Source organism: Pogoniulus pusillus, chromosome 22 (assembly GCF_015220805.1).
Source record: "Pogoniulus pusillus isolate bPogPus1 chromosome 22, bPogPus1.pri, whole genome shotgun sequence".
NCBI classification, from domain to species: Eukaryota; Metazoa; Chordata; class Aves; order Piciformes; family Lybiidae; genus Pogoniulus; species Pogoniulus pusillus.
Window position 1 is genome coordinate 10,848,238 of NC_087285.1, and position 23,716 is coordinate 10,871,953.

At 49.5% G+C, this 23,716-nt stretch overlaps 1 long non-coding RNA gene across 1 annotated transcript in view; it reads right to left on the reverse strand.

Moving 5' to 3' along the window:
- Positions 1-4,420: 4,420 nt before the first annotated feature.
- The window catches only part of LOC135184995 (uncharacterized), a 41,355-nt gene continuing 22,059 nt past the window's right edge, over positions 4,421-23,716 (reverse strand). The window contains exons 2-4 of the long non-coding RNA XR_010306315.1: positions 5,634-5,959; positions 4,630-4,706; positions 4,421-4,539 (exon numbers count right to left, since the gene is read on the reverse strand). This is a non-coding gene — a long non-coding RNA (uncharacterized LOC135184995). The remainder of the gene's footprint in view (positions 4,540-4,629; positions 4,707-5,633; positions 5,960-23,716) is intronic.

The following is a 23,716-nucleotide window of genomic DNA, read 5'->3' on the forward strand; positions in this document are numbered from 1 at the left end:
AGATGCCTCCAGAGCAGCAGGAGAGGCAGATACACCCTAACCCAGTGGGTTAGGAGATCCCACAGCCCCAGATTCACGTACATCCCATAGATCAGCTGCTGCTAAGCCTCCTGCTGTAGGAATAGCTGCTAAAATTAGCAGCTACCAGTCACCAACACAACAGGGGAGCACCCTGGTGTGTAATGACTACCCAGGAGTTTGCAGGAGCAAGAAGACCACTGAGTGTCCTTGGGAAACTCCACAAAAGCCTTGGGAGGACTGTGAAGGCCACAGCTGCCCCCACCCCCCCCCAGGAGCAGAGCACTGCTGGTCAGTCCTGCTGTTGGCTGGCCTGGGATAACCATGGAGTCAGAGAGTCATTTTTGACTGGAAGAGACCTTTCAGATGGAGTCCAAGCCTTCAGCTAGTACTCCCAGGCCACCATTAAAACAGGTTCCTCAGTACCACAGCTCCAGGGCTTTGAAACTCCTCCAGGACAGCCTGGACCAGGTCTTGACAACCTGTTTGGGGAAGAAACTGTTCCTCATGTCCAACATAAACCTCCTCAGTAAGAGCCAGTAAGCCTCTGCATAAAGACAGGTGAAAGTACTGCTCTTAGGCAGCATTGTCTCACATCTGTACCAACACCAGCACAACGTGTACAGAATTCTCTAGAGCTAATACCAGGTAAGCTGTGCCACCTCCCTCTGTATCTCTTGAGCTTTGCTTTCCACACAGCCAAGTGCAATCATTCAAACAAAATCCAAACTGGGCAGCAATTGATCTTTTCTGGGCTGACACACAAAGTCAGGATAAGCAAAGGACAGAGCTTTCCCCTGAGGGAAAGAGGCTGGCTGGGTTTCCTCAGGCAGAGGTTCCAAATATTGATCCAGATACCTGGACAGGTGAGCACCCACCCAAAAAAGCTTCAACCCATAGCAGAGACACAATTTGGGTTCCCTAGACCAGGGCACAGCATTATTGCAAGTTGTGTTCCTTGTGCTCAGTGTCAAATGTAACCTTATGGGAAACCTTTCCTGAGACCACCTGCAGCAATTCACAGAATCACAGAACAGGAAGGGTTGGAAGGGACCTCTGGAGATCAGCCACTCCAACCCCCTTGCAACAGCAGGGGGACCTAAGGAGGGTCACACAGGAACACACCCAAATAGGTTTGAAATGTCTCCAGAGATGGAGATTCCAACACATGGTGTGGTCAGCAGGAGCAGGGAGGTCATTCTGCCCCTGTACTCTGCACTGCTTAGACCACACCTTGAGTACTGCGTTCAGTTCTGGGCCCCCCAGTTTAGGAAGGACATTGAGATGCTTGAGCGTGTCCAGAGAAGGGCAACAAGGCTGGTGAGAGGCCTTGAGCACAGCCCTACGAGGAGAGGCTGAGGGAGCTGGGATTGGTTAGCCTGGAGAAGAGGAGGCTCAGGGGTGACCTTATTGCTGTCTACAACTACCTGAGGGGTGGTTGTGGCCAGGAGGAGGTTGCTCTCTTCTCTCAGGTGGCCAGCACCAGAACAAGAGGACACAGCCTCAGGCTGCACCAGGGGAGATTTAGGCTGGAGGTGAGGAGAAAGTTCTTCACTGAGAGAGTCATTGGGCACTGGAATGGGCTGCCCGGGGAGGTGGTGGAGTCGCTGTCCCTGGGGCTGTTCAAGGCAGGATTGGACGTGGCACTTGGTGCCATGGTCTAGCCTTGAGCTCTGTGGTAAAGGGTTGGACTTGATGATCTATGAGGTCTCTTCCAACCTTGGTGATGCTGTGATACTGTGATCTCTGGGCAGCCCCATCCAGACATCAGGCTACGAGGAGCTTCCTGCTCCTGAGCAGCTTGAGCAGCTGATGGGAACCAAACCTGCTGCCCTGGGTACACAAGCAGGCTCCAGCTGAAAAAGCACCCCCAGAAAAACCATCTGCCCAGGGTGGAGCACGAGGCAGGTGCCACCAGTGACATGTGCAGGGCTCAAAGTGCATTTGCAATAAAGCCCTCCTTTGGCTTGACTCAGATAAATGATTTTCCCTCTCTGATGTCCAGCTATCTTCACCATTTACATCTGCAGGCACGCCAGGAGCCTTTCATGTTGGGGTTCTGAGCTGCAGGTTGCATATGTTACAGAGCAATAAATGTGACATTTCAAATGCCAACAAATGGCTACACAATTGGCCCCTGGTGAATAGCAGCCCAGCAGCATTTACAGCTAATTATTTTGCCTGGGAATTTAATTTGCTAGACATAAAAGTTCCTCTGGATGAAAGAGCCCTGGATAATGATCTGTGAGCAAAGGAGAGCCACGACCACTGAGACAGGCACTGAGACACAGGGCACTCTTCCCAAGCAGTGGAGTGAAATCCCTGCAGCAAGGAGCAGTTCTGCTGCAGGTCAGCTACTGCTGTGTGCTGAGACGTTAAAACACTGCCCTGAGGCCAGAGCAGAGTGACAATGTCCCACACTCTGGGACTAAAGAGATTGTTCATAGCCCAGACCTGTACTGGAGGCTGTGACACAAGTGTTTAGATCCTGCACCACAGTGGTGGGGAGTTCTGCCTGGAGGAGAGGAGGTTAAGGGGGAACCATCTGGCTCCCTACAACGCCTTGAAAGGAGCTTGGAACCAGGTGGGAGTTGGTCTCTTCTCCCAGTCAACAAGCAATAGGATGAGAGAAAATGGCCTCGGGGTGCCCCAGAGGAGTTTTGGTTGGACACAGGGAAAAATTTCTTGCCCAGAAGAGTTGCCAGGCCTGGCCCAGGCTGTGCAGGGCAGTAGTGGAATCCCCATCCCTGGAGAGGTTTCAAAGCTGTGTAGGTAGAGCTGAGGGCCATGGTTTATTGGTGACCTGGCAGCACTGGGTGAACAGCTGGACTTGGTGAACTGAAAGGTCTCTTCCAGCCAAAACAACTCTGTAATTCTATGGTTCTATGACTTGCAGGAGGCACCCAGTGGCTAAGCAGGACTACTGAACCCTAGCCCATCCCTTCCAGCCTGGAACCCAGCTCCACTGAATAACAAACCAGCATGTTCTGAGTACCTGGGCTGCCCAGGATGATGAGCCATGGGTGGCTGTGAGCCCTGGCTGAGTTTAAAGCAGGCAGCATTTGAGAAATTCCCTATCATTGTCATCTTGTAATCTTATCTTCACTCCAGATTAAGTTCTTACATAACCCTGACATGTAGTGGCTTCATCTAGGGAGAGTTTTCCCATTCCTTATCCTGTACATTTTCTTCTTGTTTTCCCTTTCCTTTCCAGACTTACAGTTAAATGTTGCTCCTGTCACTGCTGAAGTTGATTAGCTCCTTCTAGTCATCAGGGAAAAGTAATCCATGGAAATCCATGGAGCATGATGTGAGCTGCCTGATAACCACTGCAGCTCAGCCCCTCCAGGGGGGAGGTTGGTTGGTTGTTCTGCTTGGATGCATGTTCATTATCCTGGAACCCAGGACAAGCCTGGAGCAGCTGGGGACTGGCAGGAAGAGGTATTTTAGCTAAGCAACAGAACCAAGTCGCTGGCCATCTCTGAGATGCCTTTCATCTCCTAGGAGACCTGGGGACTGGACCAGCTGCCTGCCCTCTACAGGCTTCTTTGCTGCCTTTTTTAATTCACCCTGGGTGTTGCTGGCTTGGTTTGGACTTTTATGGGCTATTTGGCTCTTTATTTACCTGCTCACTTCTTCAGTGTCTCCCTTTATCACCTGTGCAAGGGAATTTGAGTTTCAACAGGCAGACAGAGCAAGGATGCCATGTAGCCAAGCAGCAGCTGCTTGCGCTTGCTCTGGTCCCAAATCATTCCAAACTCCTCACTGACAATGCAGTTCAGGTCATTCCACATGAAAGAAAAGTCTGCTGGGGGCTAGAATGTGAGACTGGATGGAACATGGTAGTCCTGCACAGCTCCTGGGTTGAACTTTGCTCAGATAAGGAACTCCAAAGGACTTGCTCAGAATTTCTAAAACAGCTCAGGCTTCCAGTAATTCCCAATCTCTCCCAAACTGGGCAGCCCAAAACGGGACCAGGCACTCCAGTTGTAATGTGCCCAGATAGCTATAAGATTCATATTCACAGAACCATAGAATCAACCAGGTTGGAAGAGACCCCCAGGCTCATCCAGGCCAACACATTACCCATCCCTGTCCAATCAACCAGACCATGGCACCAAGTGCCTCATCCAGGCTTTTCTTGAACATCTCCAGGGACAGCAACTCCACCACCTCCCTGGGCAGCCCATTCCAATGCCAATCACTCTCTCTGTGAAGAACTTCCTCCTAACCTCCTATACCTATACCTCCCCTGTCACAACTTGAGACTTGTAGTTTGCTCCTGTCCAGCATGATGATGTTCTAAGTGACACCCAGCCAAGCCCTTGGCACTGCAGGTGGATGAATGTTGCCTAAAATCTATTCACAGCTATTTGATCAAACAGAAAGCCTCAACTTACTTTACTGTCGTATGACCTTTGATGTTGATTATGTTTGTTTGCTTTATTTCCATCTGAATTAGGTTTTCTTTCCAAGCCTTTTGAAGCCCAGCTGTCATGCTTCTGGAACTTCCCTCCACTCCTGGAATAGAAACACTCTGAGGTGATATTTGGAGTGGCCACACACCACAAATAATTTGCAGTGAAGGTGAACTGGCTGTGAACAACTCACCTGAGGTGAAATCTCATGCAGTGGTCACTGAAAAGAATTATCCACATGCACCCAGAGCAATCAACTTCCATTAGTGGCTAATTAAAAAAGCAAGAAAAGGGGTTAAAATGAGTTGAATAAATGGCTCGCTGAGTAATTTGCATAAGATCTAATTGCCTCAGTGATCTCTTGTAGTATTACTGGGCATAATTCAGAGGATAATGCATTGGAGATGAAAAGATGGTTAGATAGTGATTAAAATCTTCATCTGACTGCTTCCATTATGCTATGTGCACATCCAAGGGAGGGAAAGGACGAGGAGCTGGGACTGGGGCTGTGGATGGAGCCAGGCTGAGTTCCCAGTCAGGGCTCCTAGAGCCATGCACAAGACATGGAATCATGGAATAGTTTGGGTCGGTAGGGACTTCAAAGATCATCTAGTTCCAACTCTCCTGCCATGGGCAGGAACACCTTGCATGGGCAGGGACACCTTCACAAGACCAGGTTGGTCAAGGTCTCATCCAACCTGACCTTGAATGCCTCCAGGGTGGGAGCATGCAAAACCTCCCTGGGCAACCTGTTCCAGTGTCTCACCACCCTCACTCTAAGGAATTTCTTCCCAATCTCCCCTCTTCCAGTTCAAAGCCACTGCCCTCATTCTGTCACTGCAAGCCCTTGTAAAAAGTCCCTCCCCAGCTCTCCTGTAGCCCACTTCATAGCCTGGAAGGCTGCTTTGAGATCTCCCTAGAGACTTCTTTTCTCTACCTGAACTGAACAGTCACAAATCTCTCAGCCCTTCCCTATAAGGGAGGTGCTGCAGCCCTGTGATCATCTTCGTGGTCTCCTCTAAACCCACTCCAGCAGTTCCATGTCCTCCTTCTGCTGGGGGCAGCAGAGCTGGACGCAGTGCTCTAGGTGGAGTCTCCCCAGAGTAGAGGGGCAGAATCACCTCCCTCATGCCGCTGGCCACAAAGACTTCTCTCGTATTTTCATCCCAACGAGCTGCCGTTTGGTTCAGTACCCACCTCCAACTGAAACACTGCCGATTTCTGTCCTCCTTGGCACCATGCACAGACGTGGTGGGGACCATCTGTCACTTCCACTGATGGGTGAAACTCTCGACCCGCGGTTTGCAGGTTGTGGCTGCGACGTGCCGCGTGGAACCCGCGTCCTCGCCTCTCCCGCCTCGCACCACCTCCTTCTGCAGACCCCGACGCGACGCCGCACGTGGGTATGCCAGCCCCAGGCTGGTGAGGCAGCCATGGCACACGGCATGCAGCCCACCCGCTGCGTGGGATCGCCTTGGACAGAGCTGCAGACGTGGCTTGGCAGCAAACGCAACAGGAGAGCCCTGAATTTCATGGAATGGCAGAAGGGTTTAGGTTGGAAAAGAGCTTTAAGATCATCAAGTCCAACCATTAACCCACCGCTGCTGTCACTGAGGTTTCAGGTCAGATGCTTCTGCTTCCATTTGTGATGGCTCAGGATGTTAAAAATAGTGTTCTCCAGCAGCCAGGCTGGAGCCACACAGTCTCCCACCCCAGCAGGTACAGGCAGGCTCTGTGTCTGCAATATTGGCCAACAGGTCCTGAACTCCTAAAAGCTAATGGGCTGTTCAATGCTTCTGTGATGGCTTCTTACAACCCACTGCAGGTGGGGCTCCGCTGCTGGTCTAAGAGCTTACCCCTAGAATGCATTTTATAGGCAGATGAAAACTAATTAGAGGAGAAAATAGATTGATATGAGGCAACAGAAGGCTCTCATTATTGCAAGCAATACGAAGCTGGCGAGTCAAACACCTTCTCTCCTCCCACAGTTTGTGCTTCACCATCTACTTTGGGTGTGCTCCTGGCTCTATGTGGATGGGGCACTGAGCAGGGCTAAGAAGAGAAGCCTGTTTGCTCCAGAGGGCTGGAGAAGAAATAATATGTCACTTGGGCCACAACAAAATCACTAACAGCTGCTGTTGCTGCCAAGGCTGAGCTGGCAGCTCCCAACCCCTCCTCGCCCCCTGGGATGAACCTTCTGAATCCTTCTTCTCATCCTCCCCTGAGGACCTCCACAGAACAGGACTCCTCATCTTCTGCACAGGGTTGTCTGCTTTTCAATATCTGAAGGAGGCCTACAGGAAGGCTGGGGAGGGACTATTCAGAGGGGCCTGTGGTGACAAGTTGAGGGGCAATGGTTTGAAACTGGAGTAGGGCAGATTTAGGTTGGACACCAATCAGAAGCTCTTCGCAATGAGGGTAGTGAGACACTGGAACAGGTCGCCCAGAAAGGGTTTGGGGTCCCACCCCTGGAGACATTCAAGATGAGACTCAATGTGGCCCTGAACATCCTGATCTAGTTGGAGATGTCCCTGCTGAGTGCAGGGGGGTCAGACAAGATGACTTTGGAGGGCCCCTTGCAACTCCAAGCGATCTGTGAGTCTGTGTCTGCATGAGCACACCAAGTGCTTCCATTTAACAGTTTGATCTGTGCCACTTTAAGCAGCAGTGTGGTGGTACCCCAACAAATTAATTTAGGTTAAAAATTAAAAAGAGTAGTGTCTCTGCTGAGAAGATCTCATCTTTCCTCCAGACATTCCAGCAGCTGTGCTTTGGGGCAGAGTATGGAAATATCAGTCTCCATGAAACTAGTTATGAGCTATTAGTTATGAGTTAATGGGCTGAATTAGTCTCCATGAGAAATTACCCCCATTTGACTCTCTCAGAAGCCTTTGGCTGCAGGAGCAGCTCAGAGGAGATAGAGCTCTATTAATTAATACTTGTTATTGTTTCCTCGGGTGGCATTCATTTTGCCTGAGCTCAGACAGTTGCCTTCCCAGTCTAATTATTCTCCATGGAACAGGCATCCATGCTCGGGGCTCCCAGAGGCAGATTTTCTTCTCTCACCCACTTGCCACTAATGGCCAGCTTGGGCATTTTTAGGGCCAGATCTACCTTTTTCCTCACAGATGCATTGCCCATCACCTGTGAGCTCTGTGCTGCTCACATCCCACTCCTATGTGGTTTGCTGGTTGGGTCACAGAATCATAGAAGATCATCAAACCCAACCATCAACCCAACACTGCCATGGCCATTAAACCATGTCCCTGAGTGCCATGTCCACACTTGTGCTAGTTTGAAGCTCGCTGGAATACTCTGGTGAGAAGAATTAGATTCTTATAGGCTGTGAGAAGGAAACAATGGTGATGTCTACTTCACTCATAGGCTTGCTGAGATGTATAAAAACAAGAACACAAACATAGATAACACAGTTGCTCTCTCTGGCTCTGGCTGCCTGCACTTCTCTCCCTAGCCTGCTGTGTAACTAATCTGTCTGCTTCCTAACCCCTCTGGCCAATTCTCCAAACTCACCTAGGATAAGGTAGTGAGGTGGAAGGGTGGTTGGGAGCCCCTCCTGGGGACTCTGGTTTCTGGGGGGGCTGTTGTGCTTCTGTATTCCTTTTTTAACTTGTCTGTCTCTGTCTGTAGCTGTAGATAGTGTAAATACCTGCCTGTATGTTGTGCTAAGCCATAAGTACAAAGCTTCATTCCAATTTCCAGCTCAGCTGAGTCTAGCCTGGGTGATTTTTACAAGAGCAGGGGGCCGGGGAACACCCAAACCACCAAGAGATGCTTCTTGAACACCTCTAAGGACCATGAGAGGTTCAGTACTGAGTTTCTGTGTCTGCTTACATGCCATATTTATAGACCTGCCACCCCATCACAGGCCCTCACCACTGTGTGTCATCCCCAGCCCTGGTGCTTGGGGTGGGACAGAAAAATAATGACATTTAGTCTGGAGATCAGGAAGAAATTCTTCACAGTGAGGGTGGTGAGACACCGGAAGAGGTTATCCAGAGAGGTTGTGGATGCCCTCTCCTTGGGTTTATTCAAGACCAAATTGGATGAGGCCTTGAGCAACGTGGTCTAGTGGGAGGTGTCCCTGTTCGTGGCTGGGAGTTTGGAACTAGATGATCTTTAAGGTCCTTTCCAACCCAAACCATTCTATGGTTCTATCAAATTTCTCCTGAAGAATCTGTGCTAAAGCAAGTGGACCCTCAGGGTGGGCAATAAAAAGGCATCTTGGGCTGCCCAGGGAGGTGGTGGAGACACTGTCCCTGGAGGTGTTCAAGAAAAGCCTGGATGAGGCACTTAGTGCCATGGTCTGGTTGATTGGCTAGGGCTGGGTGCTAGGTTGGACTGGATGATCTTGGAGGTCTCTTCCAACCTGGTTGATTCTATGATCTTTAGAACTTCATGGATATTTTGAGGGAGAAAATATGAATATTAACACTAAGCAGGGAGCAAAGCAGCAGTGCTGCATTGGAAAAGATGCTCTGCTTATTCTGAGGCTTTTTTAATTATAAAATCAATGAAGTGTTAATGATTTTAAGCATTACTCCAGCTCACTGGGAGCTCCAAAGCAACTTTTTCTAGTCTGTGGCATAAATTCCTGAGTTGCTGGGTTTGACCAATTTGTCAAGACAATTTCCATTAGTTACCATGAATATTTAATGAGAGGGAAAACTGGCATGAGCAACTTCACTTAAGCGACTAATGACTTACTGGAAAACAAGTCAGGTCCATTAATGTGCCACTTCTTTAAGTATTTGCAGAGCATAACAACCCAAACATTTCACTAAACCACTTCCTTCTCTCTTCTTATTTATCCACGGATCTCCTGCTGCATAGAGACACCAACAAAGCAGCTCAAAAACAAACACTTTTGGTTCAAGCTAATCCCTGCTCTTGTTTACACGTGGCTGCCACGAGGAAACAAAGTGTCTTCACCTCCTTCGTTGCTAAATTAGCTAATTTGTTTGCTTAAGGACAAATACAAAAGCTTCCTGGCTATGAAGACCTTGCTGATGTAGATGAGAGCAGAGGAATCACTGCAAGGCACTGCAAACTCAACTCAAGCCCCCAGGAGGTGTTCCAGGAGATCTGAAACCACAATAGGCTACTGAGCAGTTAGCAGATACCACCAGGCTCCTTGCACTCCGATCACCCTTTGGTGTGACATTTCCCTGTGAAAGCAACATCCAAAGCAGCCCTTCTAAGCAGACAAACCCCTTCTTAGGTACAAAGCCCAGCAGAAACAGGCACTGAACAAAGAGGATGGTGGAGTCCTTTATACAAGGAGAGGATCAGTGAGTGGTGCTGGGCTTTCTGCACAGATTGCTGCTTGCTATCAGCCAAGAACTTAACCAAAACCACAGAGACAATTTGACTTTCCCCCTTACTCTTCTCTCACTACTGGATCCTGTCTGGACACCACTGGCAGCCTTCATGCTGCAGAGAATGCCACTTTCCTTCAAATCATAGGATTGTCTTGGCTGGAAAATCCTTCTAAGGCCATTGAGTCCAACCATCAGGCCAAAACCACCATGGCCATTAAACTATGTCCCCAAATGCCATGTTCACACTGTTCTTGAACACCTCCAGGGATGGGGACTCCACCACCTCCCTGGGCAGCCTGTTCCAATGCCTTACCATTCTTGCAGAAAAAAAATCATTCCTAATCTCCAACCTAAGCCTTCCCTGGCACAATTTCAGGCCATTTCCTCTTGTTCTATCACCTGATGCTAGGAAGAAGAGATTATCCCCCACCTGGTTCCAACCTCCTTTCAGGGAGTTACAGAGAGAAATTGTAGAGAGCAATTCCTTGCACCAGAGCCTCCTCTGCCCTCACTTCCAAGGAAGTAGAAGAGCTGGGATCCAGACATCTGTCTCTGCAGGACCTGCTGGTGTTCTGTCTCTCCTTGGAGAGGCCTGGGGCTTTGGCTTTAGGAGTTCTGAGTCTCAGATTGCAGTGCATGCTCCAGGAGAGCCAAGCCCATCCATGCACACAGCAGCTGTAAGAAGTCACAGTCCTGATGAGCGTGAGGACATCCATCCCAGAAGGAAGTTGGTGCTTCTCCAGCAGCAGCTCTCTTCCCAGCTGACCTCTCTTTGCCACAAATCTCTTCTGACAGGCAGTCACCATTCCTAACATGAAAAGCTGCTTCCTTGACTCACTCTCCCCATGAAACACCCTGGCTCTCTTCATTACATCCTTAGCTTTCCCAGGGGCTCTACCCATGCATGTAGGCAATAACTCAGGATCAGAAGCAAGGGACCATGTAATAGAGCAAGAGAGCACAGTTGGGTGGAAAATGAGCCACCCCAGAGCCCACAGGACCTGGAGACACTGGTGGGAACCTGAAATCGTGCCAGGGGAGGTTTAGGTTGGGCATGAGGAACAATTTCTTTGCTGTAAGAGCTGTCAGGCATTGGGACAGGCTGTCCAGGGAGTTGGAATCACCATCTCTGGAGGTGTTCAAGAAATGTGTGGACGTGGCACTATGAGACATGGTTTCATGGCCATGGTGGTGTTGGATTGATGGTTGAACTCAATAACTTTAGAGGGCTGTTCCAGCCCAAACAATACTATGATTCCATAGGGACTGTGGGATAGCTGCTCTGCTGGTTCCTGTTCCTGCTAACCCTGTGGAAGAGCCCAGTGCAAGCACACAGGGACTGAGAGCCACTTGGTTTTGCAAGCCTCTGTTTCTGTACTGAATATATCACCCACACCTCTGGGCACAGTCTCCTACTTCACTACCCTCACTCACTGTACATCTTATGCTGAGATCTGGGTGTCTCTGGACAACTTTTCTGGCATGTCAGGCATTGAATAAGTTATCAGAATCCCAGAGTCTCCATTCTCCCTTCCAAACATAGCAGCAAGCTATCCCACTCTCATTGTGCTACAGCTCCATCAAAGGGTCGGTAAAAGTGGTCAGGATGCAGTTATCTGTGTGGTGCCTTCCCCTTATCCTCTCCAGCAGCACCTCCACACCTCTATGGTGCACAGTGAAAAATCAATCTGGTGCCTTTTACAGCCTCATGTACTGAATCTACGTCCTTGGCTCCACCAAAGGTGGAGGACCTGGTACAAGCTAAGCCACCTCCCCCACCGCTCTCCGGGAACACCTGAGGACAGTGGCTGCAGCAGGAAGCTGGAGGTGATCTGAGTGTCATTGACAAGGAAGGCATCAATCAATCCCTGGCATCAGAAGGAAGAGAGAGCTGTGACCAGCCAGGGCTGGCTGCAGGTGGAACATTCTTGTTTGTTTAAAGTAAGTAGTGCCTGACTGGACTGGAAATCTTAAGAACTCATCTCTGCTGAGCATTTTTCCATGCAGTAATTCAAGAACATCAAAAGCATGTTAGCCAGCCCAATTTTCTGTGAATTTGATATGGATTTCCTCGTGGCAGAGTTTGTTTGAAGTCTGCAACAAGACACCTTGATGCTCTTTCACCCCAAAGCAGCCTGCTGCCATATTTCAAGGTAGATTAACAAAATAAAATAAAAATAACAGAAGTGAGCAAACCAAACCCAAAAACTTGCAGCTATCAAAGAGTGTCCCTTTGACAGGCAGAAAGCAAAGAGAAGATGTCTCATTGTCCTTGTGCTGCCTCTGGTCTGCCCAAGCCATTGACAAACTCTGGTGGTAACACTTAACGATGAAAGTCATCAGGGAGCAGAGAAGAGAGCATTTTAAATCTCTGTGTTGGAACTAAAACGCTGCCTTTGGAGCCAAGCATCAGCTGGGACCGTCGCTGGTGCCAGCAGCCAGGGACAAAGTAAAGAGCAAAGGACGAGAGGACTGATGAAATATCAAAGCTATAAACTTTGATGGCATTTCTGAAGAACTTCTGAAGGACAGCAGAGCAGGCTGCCTGCTTCCCAGCCTTTCAAGAGCAGGTTTGCAGTGAGCACTCTTTTTAGCGCAGAGGGTTAAAACCTTTCCACTTCCAAGCATTTTTCCTGCCACACTTCAGTCCTGCTTATCAGATCTGCACCATCCCTGCCAAAATCAGGGGCAATGCACAGATAGTGTTTCCCTGACAGGTGCAGTGGGTGAAAATGAAGAACTCTTTATTCCTTTGTGATTGCACTAAGACCCATGCCCATGTCACCTGAAGATCCAGGGACAAGCCAGAACATAACACCAGTGCTGCACTGGGCACTGCTAAGGACACACTTTGAATCCTGGGTCCACTTTTGGCCCACTCACTCCAACAAGGACATTCAGGGCCCGGAGCAGGTCCAGAGAAGGGCAAGAAAAGAGTCTGGAGTAGGAGATTCACAACATCAAATTACTCCTCTCCTGAGGTTGTGTGTTGGGATGGTGGCACATAGACAATGGAAGGTGGGGACACAGCCAGATCAGTCCCCATAATCCCCAAACCCAAGTTCCTGTTGTTTTAGTCTGATCACCTGAAGTTCAAACCAGTATTACGTGGAACTATAAATGGACTGAACTTCAAACAAATGCACACCTTTCTATATTGGCTCATTGCTGGGAATTAGAGGCCTGGGGTTTTGTTCTTCAGCCTGGAGAGAAATCAACTCATCCCAGGGTGAAAGAGAGGGGAGGGTAAAAATCATTTCCATGTCTTTGCCCTGGGCAGTGAGAGGTAACAGAGCAGCTAACAGATGAAGGCATCCCCTGTCCTCATTATCCTCATCCTCACCACTCTGCCTGTGATGCTGAGGAGGACCAAGCAATCCAAGTCCCCGGTTCTCCAGAACCCTCCCCAGTGAGTCCCAGAGACACCCCACAAAGCCACTCCAAGCCCTGGCCCTGCAGATCAATGTCTACTTATAACAGCAGCTTTTCTCTCTCAGAGCATTTCACCAGAGGACCAGAAGGCATCAGACAACCCAGGTGAACTTCAGCTTTGCCTCTCTGAGCATTCAGAATGAGCCTGTTTTATGGGTGTGAGGAATAGAGGCATTTCATGGCTCTCCCAAGCCTATTTTGCAGTGCATCAGAGGACTTTGTGCAGAGCCACCAGCCCCCATCGACTGCACTGTCCACTTCCATCATTAACCCATGTGTGTTTAAATCCTGGGTCTAACTGGGAGGACACAACTCTGAGTCACAAATCAAGGTCTTGATTAATTAACCCCTTTGGAGAGTATTTTTTAGTGTTAGTTCTCTCTCCTCATAGCAAGGTGGTGATGAGAGAGATGGAAAAAAAAGGAGGAGGGAAAGGCAGGGGGAAAAAAAGCATCCTCAAAACTGCACTCAGATGGAGGAGAACTGAGGTGTCTTGGAAGGAGAAGGGAAAGGATCAGTGGGAAGCTGGACTAATAATTTTAGAACTCAGTGCCTAACTCTGCCCAAAGTTTAGTTATTTATCTAACTCCACCATCAGGTTTTCCTCCAACTCCATTCCCCCTAAAATCAACAGAAATAGCTACATCCTTCCAACTTTTCAGAGAGTTCCCTACACTTCTCTGAGTCACAGCCAAACTCCTGCTTGGAGCAGTTATTTTGGGTATAATTTGATCACCAGGGAATGACAGAATTAACAAATCACTTCTTTTCTGGTCAGAGAGTTTATTGCTGTTTCTCTCATTCTGAATGTCATGTTTGCAGTACATTCTTATTCTGGAGCAATCTTTCACAGTGATGATATAAAGCAGGAGGTTTGGATGACAGCATCCCAGTACAGGGACTGTATTTGGAAGTGCAAAAAACCCTAAGAGCTAACCAAATACTCTGGATTCCCCAAGGCAAAGTGTGTGCAAGATGAAGGGTCACCCCATAGTGCATTCTAAATACACCCCCTGCAGCAAGCTGCTCCCAGTTCCCTTCCCTCAGCCCACCTACTTTGCAACAACACAAAACAGGAAAGCACAGAATTAGCTCTGAGCATGCTGGAGAGGTTCACCCAGCAATGGAAGAGCTGAAGAGCTGCTCTGCCCTCTGCCAGCACAGGTCAGAGGAGCTCCCTGGCACTGAGCACATCACGATAGCACCAGGGATCACAGAATCCCAGCATGGTAGGATTAAAAGGGAGCTCTGGAGACCATCCAGCCCATGGCTCTGTTCAAAGCAGGGGCACCCACAGCAGCTTACCCAGCATCACAATGGCCAGGCAGGGTTGGAAGTTCTCCAGAGAAGGAGACTCCACAACATCTCTGGGCAGCCTGCCCCAGGCCTCCAACACCCTCACACCAAACAAGTTTCTCCTCCCAGTCAGATGGAACCTCCTGGGTTCCAGTTTGTGACCACTGCCTCTTCGCCTGGCACTGACAAGAGTCTGGCTGCATCCTCTTGTCCCATACAGATTCTTTAGCTCTTGCTGAGCACTGAGCAGATCCCCTCTAGGGCTGCTCTTCTCCAGGCTCAACAGCCCCAGGGCTCTCAGCCTTTCCTCCTCACAGAGATGCTCCAGGCCCCTCAGCATCTTTGCAGCCTCCACTGGACTCTCTCCAGTAGTTCCCTGTCTCCTTTGAACTGGGGAGCCCAAAACTGCTTTCAGTACTGCAGCTGTGACCTCCACAGGGCAGAGTAGAGAGGGAAGAGAACTTCCCTTGACCTGCTAGTCACACACTTCTTCACACAGCCCAGGAGACCATTGGCCTCCTTGGGCATAAGGGCACATTGGTGGTTCATGGTGAACTGCACCAGAACTTGTCCATCCCATGGAGAGCTCAGCAGGTGGGAATCAGGTTAGAGCAAATGCTGTGAGGAGCAGGGGGAGAGACGAATGAGCCTGGGAGGATGCAGAGCAGGACTGTGATCATGATGCCACCAAAAAACAGCTTCTGGATCTTCTAAGGCCATTTCAGCAGAGCCACAGCCAGCTTCAAAGGCACATCAGCCTGGGAAGGCTGTGCATTGACTGAAGGGCAGGCAGGAGGAGCTCTGGCATTCACTGCACATCCACAGCCACCCCAGTTTCATGTGCACAAGATTTCACTGCCATCCATTTGCAGGACAAACATCTTCACTAATTAGACACCAGGGCCATGCTAATCACCTGCCTGCAGCCAGCAGAGCTTGTGTGGGGTTCCTGTCAGATCTCATAACCCAGGCAGGGCTGGATCAGGTGCTTGGCTGAGGCCTCCTCAGGACACAGCCTGCTGCTAAAATAGAGCAATTGGCTGCATTTCCTTCTCCTAAGTGTGCAGAACAGCAGCTAGCTCTCAGCTGAGGCTGCCACTGGTTCTGCCCACTCCTTGTCTTCTCAGATCCCACCAAAAGGCTTTTGGGTTTTCCTCATTATTTTGCCATTGGGATGCTTATTTTTGCAGGCTGCCAGAATTCCAGTTCCCTGCTGGATTCATCCTTCCCACTCCTGTCCTGAAATGCTTCCTCATTCAGAAGCAGCCACATTTCAAGAGTAGATGCTCTGCTCTTCTCTTCTTTTTACAGAAGTTGGAGAGAGAATGAACACAAAACCTCTGAGCTAAAGTGCCCCCATTGTAACTCCAGGTTATTGTGCATAGCCACCAAGATTACCACCAAAGAGGGTTTCCTGTGCCAGCTGAGCACCCAGCAGCAGCTTTTTCCCTCTTTTCCCAGTCTCTCTCCACTGTTTTACTTGCAGCAGCACATCTGAAGTTCAAGAGTTGTGCTGGAACATGGGCAATATTCCAGGACACCTCATCTGCAGGTCACCAAACCAGCACTCTGCCCACCACTCCTCCTGGCTTTGCTCACAGACCTTGAGGGCATCAATCCCATAAAAAAACACTAAACCATAGGGCATGGCCCCTCCAGACCCACTGCAGTGGCCAGGCTGGGCCAGTTCAACCCTGCAGCACCTCGGATGCAGCCCTGTCCATCTGTCCATTCACAGGAAAACAGGGGATGAGGCTTCAGGTGGAGCTGTGGGCAACACAAGGTTCATCTTAGCCACCCCTCCTCTTCAGAAAGGTGCTGAGCCCTCTCTTAGCAGGTAACTGCGATGCAGGGTCATGGCCTGGGCTTAAATCTGCCTCTGAGTTTCCATTTCATTCATAGCCAGAAGAGGGAAGCCCAGGGAGGTGGTGGAGTCACCATCCCTGGAGGTGTTCAAGAAAAGCCTGGATGAGGCACTTAGTGCCATGGTCTGGTTGACTGGATAGGGCTGGGTGCTAGGTTGGACTGGATGAGCTTGGAGGCCTCTTCCAACCTGGTTGATTCTATGATTCTAAGAATGTAGCAACCACCAAATCTGACAGGCTTGGCCCTCCAGGTTTATAGTGGTGTGCTCAGAGAAAACAGCCAGCACCTGGCTGCTTACCCACATCCACACAAGCTACATCACGTACCTAGCACAAGAACAGGCTTTCCAAAGCCCAGTCCCCCTGCTCCCATCACTCTGAAGCCCCCTGAAGCTACTCTTTCTTTCCAGATGATTCCTTTTCCACCACAGCAGCAGCCCAGGACACTCTGTGCAAGTGTTTCCTTATTGATGAAATTAGCCACCAGAGACAGAGCCTGTCAAGGTGAGTGGATACCCTGAGCTACTCTTCACCCCTAGCCTGGAAGATCATGAGCAGCACCCAGAACAAGAGTTGTGAGGGTTTAATAAAAGCCTCTGCTGCATTTCCATTCCCAGGCTCTGATCCAGGGAGGTTCAGACTAGTAGCTCGTTAGAATTAATTAGAAGTGCTGAACTGTTTCATACTGCATTCATTTCATACTTACACATTCCTAAAAACAGCCTGGCTGGAATGACCTCTAACCATCAAACAATAATCTGAATTTCTCTGGAAGCATATGGAATGAGAGTATTTTTATCTCTATCACTTGTAGTGACCTCACCCATCTTAAAATTCAACATGGAACAACACCGAAGGGGATGAAGACAGCAGCCATGAACCCTTCAGCTTTACAGCTGTGGAGGAGTTTGGTTCATTTTCTAACAGCCAGAACACAACACAGAGAAAAGCACCAAAAAAAAACCCTTTTAGTTTTGAAATTTGGTTTTTAAAGCTTTTTCCCCCCCTTGATTAGAACAGCTTCTCTCTAAGTATCTTTTTTTTTTAGGGGGAGGAGGGGGACAGCAATTGTATTTCTTTTTTACTCCTCACGGAAATAAATCAAAGCAGAGAAGCAAAATAGATTTGTTCTGGAGTTTCTGAAATGGACTTTAACAAATGGGCTGTAAAACCTTCACAGCGTGCTGCAGAATCAGCATCTGGAGGTGGAATTTGCTTTTCCAATGCCGACCACCTGTGAAGATCAGCCCAGCAGCAGCCAAAGCAGTTATCTTTTTTTTCAGGGCAGGTCATTTGTCACCAGACCACAGAAGAGAAAAGAGGCACTAAGATCTGGGCAATAAATTCACCTTTTTAGTCCATCGCAAAGCTCCTTTGCCTGGTCCCAAATGTTCAGGCAAAGGCCCACCTCACACAAACCCTTGGCTGCACATCAGTGTTGTTCTCCCGTGCACCCAGGAGGGTTCATGTATTTTAAGTACCTTCTGAAGCAGCAGCACCAGAGTTTAGAGATGTGCCACCGGCAGCTCAGCTGCACAGAAAGCAACCAAGATGAGGGCAGGCACCTCAGACAGCTGCGCTGGCACTGCTGACAGGCAGAAGAAAGAGCTCAGAGGATGTTGGTCCATTGCTCAAATGCTCTCCTGGAGGGCTCCCAGACCCATCCCTTGATCCTATGATCATAAGATCTACGATCACAGAATCAACCAGGTTGGAAGAGACCTCCAAGATCATCCAGTCCAACTCATCACCCAGCCCTATTCAGTCATCTAGACCATGGCACTAGATGCCTTTTCCAGTCTTTTCTTGAACACCTCCAGGGACAGTGACTCTACCACCTCCCTGGGCAGCCCATTCCAATGCCAATCACTCTCTCTGGCAAGAGCTTCTCCTAACATCCAGCCTAGACCTCCCCTGGCACAACTTGAGACTGTCTCCCCTTGTTCTGTTGCTGGTTGCCTGCAGAAGAACCCAACCCCACCTGGCTACAGCCTCCCTTCAGGTAGTTGTAGACAGCAATGAGGTCACCCCTGAGGGTCGTCTTCTCCAGGCTGCACACCCCCAGCTCCCTCAGCCTCTCCTCATAAGAGTGCTCAGCATTGCTTCCTTTTGGAGAGTGTGGTTTTACTGAGGGCACAGCTCCCCAGGAAGACTCACTGGAGTGGAGAAGGTTCAGAGAAGAAGATCTGATACCATTGCCATTCTCCCACAGGAGCTCCAAGGCAGCTCTGTGTCCTTCCCAGCCCTGGGAGAAGTCCAGGAGCTGCTCTCCAAGCTCACAAAAAGGCTCAGCCACTACCAAACACAGCTTGCAGCAGGCTGAGGGAGAACATGGACAGGGAAGCCAGTCCAGGGAAAGGAGAGGAGAGCAGAGAACTGAAGAGGGTCTCTGGGACGCTGTTACACGAAGACAACAAGGTGCAGCAATGAGACTTTTGCTGCTTCAGGATTTGCCTGCAACAAGAGGGCTTCTGTGTTTGCTTGTGATGGCAAATTCCTTCTCCAAAGACAGAACTATCACCAAAGCCTCCAAACCCCAGGTTGCAGAAGACTTCACAGCCCCAGTCTGAACATGGCCCAAGGCACGAAAGTGATTTGCACCTCTGAGACAAAGCCTCCCACAGCCACCCATCTACTGCCGTTTACCCTCCCCAGAGCTCAACAGACAAGCACAAAGGGTAAAACGCTCCTTGTCTGTGAGAGATGCCAGGATCTGCACACAGGATGGGCTGCAGGATCCCTCCCTGGCCAGGGGCACACCAGCATGTCCTCTCCTCTAGACCTGCTTCCTCTGCCCCACCTCTGCAGTACCACACCAAGACAGCTCCTGCGATACCACCCCTGGAGCAAGTTCAGGGTACTCAGCCCTCGCTCAGCTCTGCCCTCCACCAGGGCCTTTTCTCCCCAGCTGGAGCCATCCCTTCTCCTAGGGCTGCTGTGCACTGGCAGCATATGCAGCAACTTTTAACCCCCAGAGCAGCTTCTGCACAGATGACAGACCTCAAACCAGCCCAAGTCAGGTTTATTATGCTTTCAGAGCCTTCTTGAAAGCCCAATCTTCTCACCTGGGAGTTCGTGACAGCCTCCTTGGAAATTTGCCTAATTTGAAGTGAAATCCATGAGAAATTCTACCAAAAAAAAAAAAAAATCCCAGCACACAACTCCCCTCCTGGGTGGATCTACTCTGGATCTGGTCCAGAACAACCCACTTTAATTGCAAGGTTGTACCTCACTCCAGAGCTCTTTTCAGGCAGCCTTAATCACCTTCACCCAACAGCCATAGGCCAACCACCTGAAGGCAGCTGAGGAGTAGGGTAGACCTCAGCTGCAAAAACTGCAGGAGCCAGAGCATCTCAGATACCTGCAGCAGCAGAGGAGGAGCAGAGGACTTCTCTATGCAAGAGTTTGACTCCCATCTCTGCAAGAGGCCAGAGCTGCTCTCAGGCAGCTTGGTTCTCTGCCACAGCACTGACAACGCACATGCCACGGCCAAGGGTAGGAAAGAGCCCTGCAAAAACTGTGACAAGAGAAGCAGCAGTGATGGGTTTCAGATGAAGGTCTATATCCAAGCAGAACATATGGTATGGAGGTGTAGGAACAGGACCATGCTATTCTTCGAGGATGGCTGCTGCCTAAAGCCTTCTGCTCACACACACACACAGAAAAGGAAACAAACAGCTCTGGTGAGGATGGCATCACCACCAGGGTCTTCCTCCACCACAGAGGAGTCCACCTCCCTCTGCAGCCATCTGGAGAGCCTCAGCCCTGGCCATAAGGAGAACTTGCAGCGGGGTCAAACTCCAGAAGCAACAGCAGGGTGGGAGATGCTGTGGGAGGAGGAGCTGCTTCTTAGGCCAGCGTGGGGATTATCCTAAGTGGAAGAACCTGAGACTCCTGCCAATGCTTCCCATACTAGAACATTTAAAATACAGCTTGAAAGGACAAACCATTGCTCAGAAATGGTCTAATGGATATGAAAAAGGGATTTGACAGGACAAAGATCCTCAGTTACAGAAACAGCATTTGCTGGAGTGCACTGTCCTACAGGTGAACATCGTGTGGTGGTAAAACCCCCTGAGGAACAGCACTTCACACGCCTCAGGTGGAGCTGAGATTCACTCTCTTCCCCAGACAGCTGGTGAGGTTCTTCAGAGGTAGTGACACTCACACCACAAAGGACCAGCAGAACAGAGGATAAGCAGCATGGGGCAAAGTTAATGATTTCTGCAAACCTCAAATCTTCACCCAAACAAAAGAAATCCCAAACCAAACACAGCCACAGCTGGGCCTGCACACAGGCATCTGCAAACCACAGAGACTGAGAGCTACCAGGGCAGGGATAAGTGTGGCCATCATCACACCAGACAGAGTCATCACTCCAAACATGGTTATCCCACCAAAGCCTGGCTCTTGGCAGCCCCACAGATCCCTCTTCCATTGCACCTGCACCACTGAGACTTTTGCCAGAAGCTGTGGTTTTGTAAAGAGTTTGGGAGAGAGTTCATTTCCCTTTGTCCCTTTGAAAGCAACGTGTCCCTCCTCCCCTTCTCAAAAACAAAAGATTAATTAAAGCAGCACTGATTTCCCCATCCCCTGTGTTAGCTCCTGCTTGAGCTGAAAGCTTAATAAACTGTTTCTGGCACGCAGTGAAGGATCGGGAGCTAAATTCAGATGAAGGTTTGCAAGTGGTGTCCTTCTTAATTAGAATCAAAATGCTTACGTGGGAAAACACTGGAACCAGCACTGCTGAAGAGTCCATGGGAATAAAGGAGGCTGCCTTCAGTGCAAGGGCATCAACCCACTTGTCCATCAGTGTTTCTGCATCAGGGTGGACATGCCATCACTCCCTGGAGCCTTTAAACAGCACCATGTCCTGCACTGGGTATTGGGAACATTATATTTCCTCCAAGAGTGGTCAGGCACTGGAACAGACTGCCCAGGGAAGTAGTGGAGTCACCATCCCTGAGGGTGTTCAGGAAATGTCCATCCCTGAGGGTGCTCAGGAAATGTCCATCCCTGAGGGTGCTCAGGAAATGTGTGGGCATGGCACTCAGGGGCAGGGTTTAGTGGCCATGGTGGGCAGATGGTTTGACTTAATGATCTTAGAAGCCTTTTCCAACTCAGAGACTTCTATTGTTGAGGTTTACCCTCCTAAGATGAAGCACCTATTTCCATCTGAAATTCCCTGATTTCACCTTCTCTACCAAGGGCCAACAACAGCCAATCTAAGAGAACATGGCACAAAGCTCTGTGGTCCTTCAGCCGAGGCTCATTCATGTCCACCTCCCGCTGCCCACATCACCACCGAAGGCCTCAGGGGGGCTTTTTGATGGCGCTGTGACTAATCAGTGCAGTTAGTCATGATGGATTGGCTCCAGAACAAAAATTAATCCAAGCTTTCTACCTCATCATAATGCTCAGATTCAGCTCTATCCAAGTTGTTACCTGAAAACAACCAATGCAGGAAGAAATCCCTCTCGGGAAAGCCTCAGAAACCCAACACAAACCTGGATGAGTGCATGGAAACATTCAAACATTTAAAAAACAGAGAATTCCAGTTCAGGATATATTTATCCCTCATTTTCAGTGGGAAAAAGAAATGCCAATTTTTTTGAATCTAGACCTGAGCCCGAAATGGATTTTGAAAGGGAGCACAAAAGCAGCAGGAACAGAGAGAAGCTGAAGCTTCATTTTCTATTTGAAGGCACTTGAGGGACCAATCTTCCTGAGATCTGCAGCAGCTTTGGGCGTGTTATTTTGTTATTAGCCCAGGAACTTCTTTTCTCTTTTCAATGCATGAGGTTGTTCAGCAAATTACAGCATTCCAAGCTGCTGGGATGCTGATCCCTGCCAGCCTCATCCCAAGCAGCTCTCCCACACCGCAGCCCTGTTCCTTAGCTGCTCTGAGGGGCAGGGGGAATGCTCTCAGCTACTCAAGAGTGTCAGTGCACCAAAGCCCCCAGGCCATGGACCCCCCAAAATAGACTCTGCTCAGGCAGTGAATCACAATGAGTGCCCTGGAACCTTGAGTCCTGCTGGGAGTAGCTGGAGGAGGACTGGGAGGCTCCCTGGAAGGTGGGTGATGCCTGCAGGGAGGCAGCTCCTGGGGCTGGAGGTTTCTTCTCTCAGGCAGGGTTTCCACATGATGGCATGTCCTTGTTTTACCAGCCTTGCAATCCCTTTGAGAATGTCCCATTTCCCTTCTTCACAAGTCCCTTCACATCTCCACCTTCAAGACAGACTCTCAAGTCTTGCTTTGCCACATGGCCCTGTTTCTTCAGCATCAGGAGAGTTTTGAATAAAGGATGCTAGGTGAACATTAGGACAAGAGGAAACAAGTTGCACCCAGAGAGGTTTATGATGGACATGAGGAATGATTCCTTCCCTGAAAGGAGGTTAGAGCCAGGTGGGGTTTGATCTCTTCTGCCTAGTATCAAGGTAATAGAATGAGAGGAAATGGCCTCAAACTGTGCCAGGGGAGGTTTAGTCTGGACAACAGGAACGATTCCTTTGCTGCAAGAAAGGTCAGGCATTGGAACAGGCTGCCCAGGGAGGTGGAAGATTCATCTGGAGATGTTCAAGAAACATGAAGATGGCACTTGGAGACATGGTTTAATGGCCATGGTGAACTGGGCTGGTGGTTGAGCTCAATGACCTCAGAGGGCTTTTCCAACCTTAGTGATTCAATGATTGTATTCTGTGATCTCACCTTTTTATTCTTGCTGAATATTTTAAGGTTTTTAGCTCCCTTAAAATAAATCTTTTCCAACTGTCAGGACAGAGGGGTACTGTTTCCATAACAACCACCCTCCAAAGATTTTCTTCTGGTAAATACAGCAGAATTAACTGCTTAGGTTTAATGTTTAATCATATCAAATGTTAGACAAGTAGGGAAAAAAGGTAAACTTTAGTTCACCTTGCCTCCCTGCCAGCTCATTGACCAAAGCACAGCTCCCCACAAACAACCCAAAGGCAGGGAAAGAGGAACCCCTGGGAGCTCATTCATTATGCAGCTAGAGAAGCTGAGAAGCACCACTGGAAAAGAACCAGGACTGAAAACTGCTGATGCATCTCCCAGCCCTGCAATTTCCACAGGGTTAGGAAAAGTCACATCGGATAAAATCCTGGGAGTGCTGAGGCAATGGCATGGGTAACAAATGCAGGAAGACATCCTGCATTCTGAGTGAGGTGTGGAGAAACCCAGGCTGTGTGCCACTGGCAGCAAGCCTCACATCAGGGTAGGATGTCCCTGAGTTGGCTAGGAGAGAAAAGAGGCAGCCCAAGGGGCTCCACCAACACCACAGCCCTTCCAACGGCTGTGACAAACACAGGAGTCCTCCTCACAGAC